This window comes from Tachysurus fulvidraco, chromosome 8 (assembly GCF_022655615.1).
Source record: "Tachysurus fulvidraco isolate hzauxx_2018 chromosome 8, HZAU_PFXX_2.0, whole genome shotgun sequence".
Lineage (NCBI taxonomy): Eukaryota > Metazoa > Chordata > Actinopteri > Siluriformes > Bagridae > Tachysurus > Tachysurus fulvidraco.
In genome coordinates this window covers 22,475,813-22,481,246 of record NC_062525.1, presented here as the reverse complement: position 1 = coordinate 22,481,246, position 5,434 = coordinate 22,475,813, and the positions used below count along the sequence as shown (strand labels likewise).

At 37.9% G+C, this 5,434-nt stretch overlaps 1 long non-coding RNA gene across 1 annotated transcript; it reads right to left on the bottom strand.

Moving 5' to 3' along the window:
• Positions 1 to 4,009: 4,009 nt before the first annotated feature.
• Positions 4,010 to 4,967, bottom strand: LOC113650593. The gene is made up of 2 exons (XR_007143769.1): positions 4,681 to 4,967; positions 4,010 to 4,431 (listed from the first exon to the last, which is right to left on the bottom strand). It is a non-coding gene; the product is annotated as an uncharacterized LOC113650593 (long non-coding RNA).
• Positions 4,968 to 5,434: the final 467 nt, after the last annotated feature.

Genomic DNA, 5,434 nt, shown 5'->3' with positions numbered 1-5,434 from the left:
TATCATTTACTACACATTAGATGTGACCTTTTGCATTTGAAAATACACATTTAAACAACTAACAGTCACTTTTAAAAACAGACCTCGCTTTTTAAAATACATACACACTTGTGCATCTTGTAAAAGGCAGCTTGTATTTGCAATAAAAAAAATTAACCTGTGGAACATTATGGTTCGAGGAGACTCAGTGGTGTAGTCCTCAGGTTCCTCGGGCTGACACTGAGCTCAGGTTTCTGTCTGCGTTAGGTTTCACATCATCTCCCTGTGTCTGTGTGGGTTTCCTCCAGGTTCTCTGGTTTCTTCTGGTTTGCTGCTGCATGGATTAGATCCGCTAAATTTCCTCTCTATGTGTGACTTAGTGTGTGTCACTTCCAGAGTGTGTTCCTGTCTATTGCCCTAGTGTTTGTGAGAGCGCGTACTTATTCACAGTGACACTGAGCAGGACAAAGCTTTGAATGAATGGACATAATGATCATAACTGTAAACACTGGATTTGGCTAAAAATAAGTAGTAAATTGAGACATGGCAAACAAATAAAAAAACAGGATCTGGTTGTCAAGAAAACGAAGAGGAGAAAGTTAAGAGCTTCGTCACACATTGAGTCTTAGCCTAACGTTAACCGTCGTGATTTCCACGGTGACGTGAATTCATTGGAATTTGCATGACCAATAAGCGCTTCTGATTTTCAAACAGGCAGTGAGACAAATTATCCACACACAAACATCAGAATAGCTTAGATTATTAAGGAAAAATATAGTCTAGTACATTCGAGTTCTCTTTTATTAAGACCAGAGTCTACTTAATATTATAATGCAGCGCACAATAGATACACACCATAAATAAAATCCTGTAGGTTGTGTTTATCTAAAGTGGCAAAATGAATAAATAGATAAAGTTTGCAACCTGAGGTGAAGAACAATGGCCATGGACCTGTGGAATGGTTTCCTTTTGTAAGGCAAGAGCACATTAGATGCCATCAGTATTTAGTCCTGAAATCATCATAAAAGCCAATCTGCTTCTTAGCCACAGACAGCATGGAAAGTACGCCACATGCTTTGACTCACTCTTTCTCAGAGACAGCGTCAGCGCTGTGATTTCTCATTGATATGGCGCTGAACCAAAGCTTCCTCAAGGCTGAATCTGAATGTACTGTCATGAACAGTCTGCCTGATCACACCCCTTCCTTTTCATCACACAGTGTGTTATTTTATCCTGCTTCTAGAGCGGGCTGTAAATATGACCTATACTGTATATATATTATATACATCTATATTTAAAAAAAAGATTTGCTTGTTAATTGATCGAGGATGTAAGCACAGGGACACAATGAGCTTTACTGGACAAGGCAAAAGAGACAGATATAATCCATAAACTGCATAAACGTAGTCAAATAACAGGCGAGATTCAGGCGATGAACAAACAGCAGGACCAAAGCAGGCAAAATCAAAATCATCAAAAAAAAAATTTAATAAAAAAACAGAAAGACTATCAGGAACACAAATGGATTAGTAATGACTGGCCAAAAAAAGACACAGAGCTTCTACTTTATTGCGTGTGTGTGTTTCAAATCTTTACAACAGTGATAGTGTGCTGTGAAGGTGATTGAGTCCAGGTGTGTGTAATCAGAAGACTGGTGAGTGTGAATGTAAGAGAGTCTGGGCAGGCTTACTGTGACAGCAACTACCTCATTCGATTCAGTACCTACGTTATTCAATTCAGCACCTACTGCATTCAGTTCAGCATGTACTTAATTTATTTCTGTACCTACTTCATTTGATTCTTCACTCGATTCAGTACCTACTGATTTATTATTGCAGTACCTACTTCATTCGATTCAGTACCTACTACATTCGATTCAGTACCTACTTCATTTGATTCTTCACTCGATTCAGTACCTACTGCATTTGATTCAGTACCTACTGCATTTGATTCAGTACCTACTACATTCGATTCAGTACCTACTGCAGTTGATTCAGTGCCTACTGCATTCCATTTTCTACCAAATCCATTAAATTCAGTACCAAATTTATTTGATACAGTACCTGCTACATTTGATTCAGGATCTGATTCAGTGCTGTTTTTTTTTTCTGGTTTAAACAATTTAACAATTTACACAGGTGTTACTGTTTAACAAGTAAGTTTAACCACAAGGAACGTTTATTACCTATAACACTTAAACTCTCTCTTCCGTGCCAATCCCATTGCCTTATGGGATACTGTCTCTTTGGTTCATCTCAGTGAAGAAGTAGAACATCTGGGTATTTCTCAGCTACTGTTTAATGAATACTGAGATTTCAGACACTGTTTCTTTTGCCTACTGTATTCAGAATTCAGTATTTAGCAACCATGTTTGTAGCAAATACAGTATTTAGCAACCAAGTTACTTAATTAAAGAGCAGTTCATTTAACAACTAATGCATTGTGTTGGCATGGTTTGGTTCAGTGAGTCACTGACAATCAATACAAAGTTATCAGCTTCATGTTCGGCTAAAATCTTTCCCTCCTCCCCCATCCACAGGGCACAAGTGCTCACCGAATGTTTGATAAAGAGACAAAAATGATGTCAGTTATATTCTTTGGCCTTCACAGTAATCAGATCTCAACTGAAGAGCTGTTGTGGAGTTTTAGACAATTGTCTTTATCACCATCAGCAACAAAATCTGTAAGAGGGAACTGACAGGAAGTTAGTGTGGCAAAGGATATCTGTGCAAAACCTTCATGACTCAACCAGTTTTTTCTGCTTCAATGTCCTGAACCCAGATTTCCAAATTCCAGCATGAAGACCCACCTCCTTGCACAGTGTCCAGTTTTACTAAAGATACCTCACAAGCAGTTTTTTGGCATCCTCCAGAAAAGAGACTATTTGAACAGTGTAGGTGTGTTTGTGCGTGAATAGCTCATTAATGCTAATTACATACTGCTAATTACCCTGAACTCCATCACAAACTGCTTTAGATATGCTTCAGGGATGTGAGTCCTGAAGACCCGGTTTCTTCATTTCCTTCCATTTATATTTTCATTTTACCCTTTTTTTCTGAGACTCCCTTATCCATTACATTCATCACCTTTATACATTTGAGTTTTAACCTTGGGCTTGGGATTTGAACACGTTACCTTCAGAGCAGTAGTCCTGATGAGGTCATTACTGTTGTTGAGCATTTGTGTTCCCTTCTTGCATAAACAACTATATACAGTTCCACTGCACTATAATGATGTAAAGGAGACTGCTAAGTGTGCTGAGTGCCAGTTCAGCCTAAAGTAAAGCCCATGCAGACCATTTGTACCACACTTAACTCATGTTTACCAATATATCATCTCATTCCAGCTGCCTGTAAAGGAGCTATACAAGGTCCATGTGGAGAAACACATTTTAAAATGTGTGATATCCAGATGGAGCGCGTTAAGCCATAAACGAAGAAGTCGACATTAGAAATCGAATTACTTTAGAGGCCTAAAGGTGAAAGACCTCAGTTAAATGTAAAATCAAGGCCAAGAAAATTAGAGCATGGCTTCACCAATTCTGCTATGTAAGAAATGGGAATTAAATCTGAATTTAATTCCAATTTAGAAGGAGTGGTACTGATTTAAGGCAGAAAAACCTTTTTTTTAACAGACAACAGTGACGTGTACGTACAGCATATAATATATCCGATTGTGATTCAGTGCACAATAAAATCAGAATCTGGGTAGATTGAGCTCATCACATGTAAACATTAGTATTATTTCTGGAGCACAATCCAAGGTTCTCTCACACTTCTTATCTGGGTTTTAGACCACTATACAACTTAAAATAAAGGATTGTGGGATAGATCATGTTTTACACTGTAATTCGTTAGCTGCTTCAGCTTAGCTGATTGCTCAGGCATTGCATCATGTGCATGTATGAGAAGGAGTGATTCATATCCTTCCTAGACAAAGATAAAAGAGTGTGGTGCTATCATTGGTACGTTAACCTTCTCTTTGCTGCTTGTATACTACATGTACACTATACTACACATACAATGTATACTACATAGTTTGATAGTTTATTTATTTCTTTAAAAATGTACTAAAATTAACCTTCCTTGTGTACTTAGTTGAATTCCACTAAGCAACAAGAAAATCCCACATCTTACAAATCAGATTTAATATAACAGGAAAAATTCCTCGTTTATTTTAGGATGCGTCACCGTATTCTCCCTCACAGCTGTGCACACAGGCCTGGGACCATCTCCAAACATGGGAAGGGTGATTGTGCATCTTGTTATGTAATATTACTTCAGCTGGTTGTCATATACTGCAAGTTGATCTGATACCTATCTGGTTATATGTGACTAAAATCCCATTCTCATCCACTATGAGGTTGATGGCACAGTTACCAAATGAAGCAGTCGTAAGCTGTAAAGTAAGAGCAGCCGTCTGAGGTGTCTGAAGCCTGATGTGAACTTCCCCCTGAACAGAGTGACGTGTGTAAGTAAACAGTTGAAATTCTCTGATCTGCTGTTACCGGGCAAACGGTCATAAATCACATATTTCACTCATTTTCAAAGAATCACTAAATAACCAAGATGTCTGTATCTCACACACTTTACTCGGCTGCACATCCACACCCTCGCCCCAAAACTATCTGTCTCCATACTACATTAAAATTAGATTATTTCTTCAGAGGATAACAAGTAAAAAAAAAAAAAGGGAACTTACCTCAAGCACGTCGGCGAGATTTGGAGAGGAATGGCGAGCATGAGTTAGAGATTTACCTCGACTGTTTACACTGGGCCTTCACACTGCACCTCCAAGTCCAGATGAGAAGTTTCCCAAGCTTCTTTTGCATTTCAGCTCTTGCCCAAGAAGTTTTTTTGTCCTTCTGTTTGACTGAAGCTTTCCTGAATGACCAGAGAGAAGTAAGTTGCCCTGCTATAGGAAAATAATCAACAACAGATAGGTATAATGTAGTATTTAGTATAACAAACACCAGGCTAATGTTTCTTCACCAGTCTCTCTTTCTGCTCTGATTTTAATTTAAAACATGCATTTACTGTTACAAAGCACTGACATAAATGATGCATAAATAAACTAAGCTTCTTTTTTTTTATCCACATTTTTTAATCCATTTATTATTAGTCTTAGATGTACTGTATGGGCAGAGTAATGAGCTGTTACTATAGAAAACATACAGAAGCATAAACATAAAGCAGTGATTTGAATTGCAGCTTTAATTATAGTTAGAGGCGTCACTTAAGGGGAAAAAATATTATAGGGTCAAATAAAAATGCACTGATTTTAGGCATGCCTTCAGTTAGTAATTTTATATTTTGTATGAATTGTGCTGTATTACTTACAAAGCTGCACTACAAATACACATTCAACATTCAGATAAATGACAGCAGCACAGAATCATTACCTCCATCATGCTCCGCTGCTGTGTTTGCCATGTTTTCTTGTCTCCGTGTGTCAC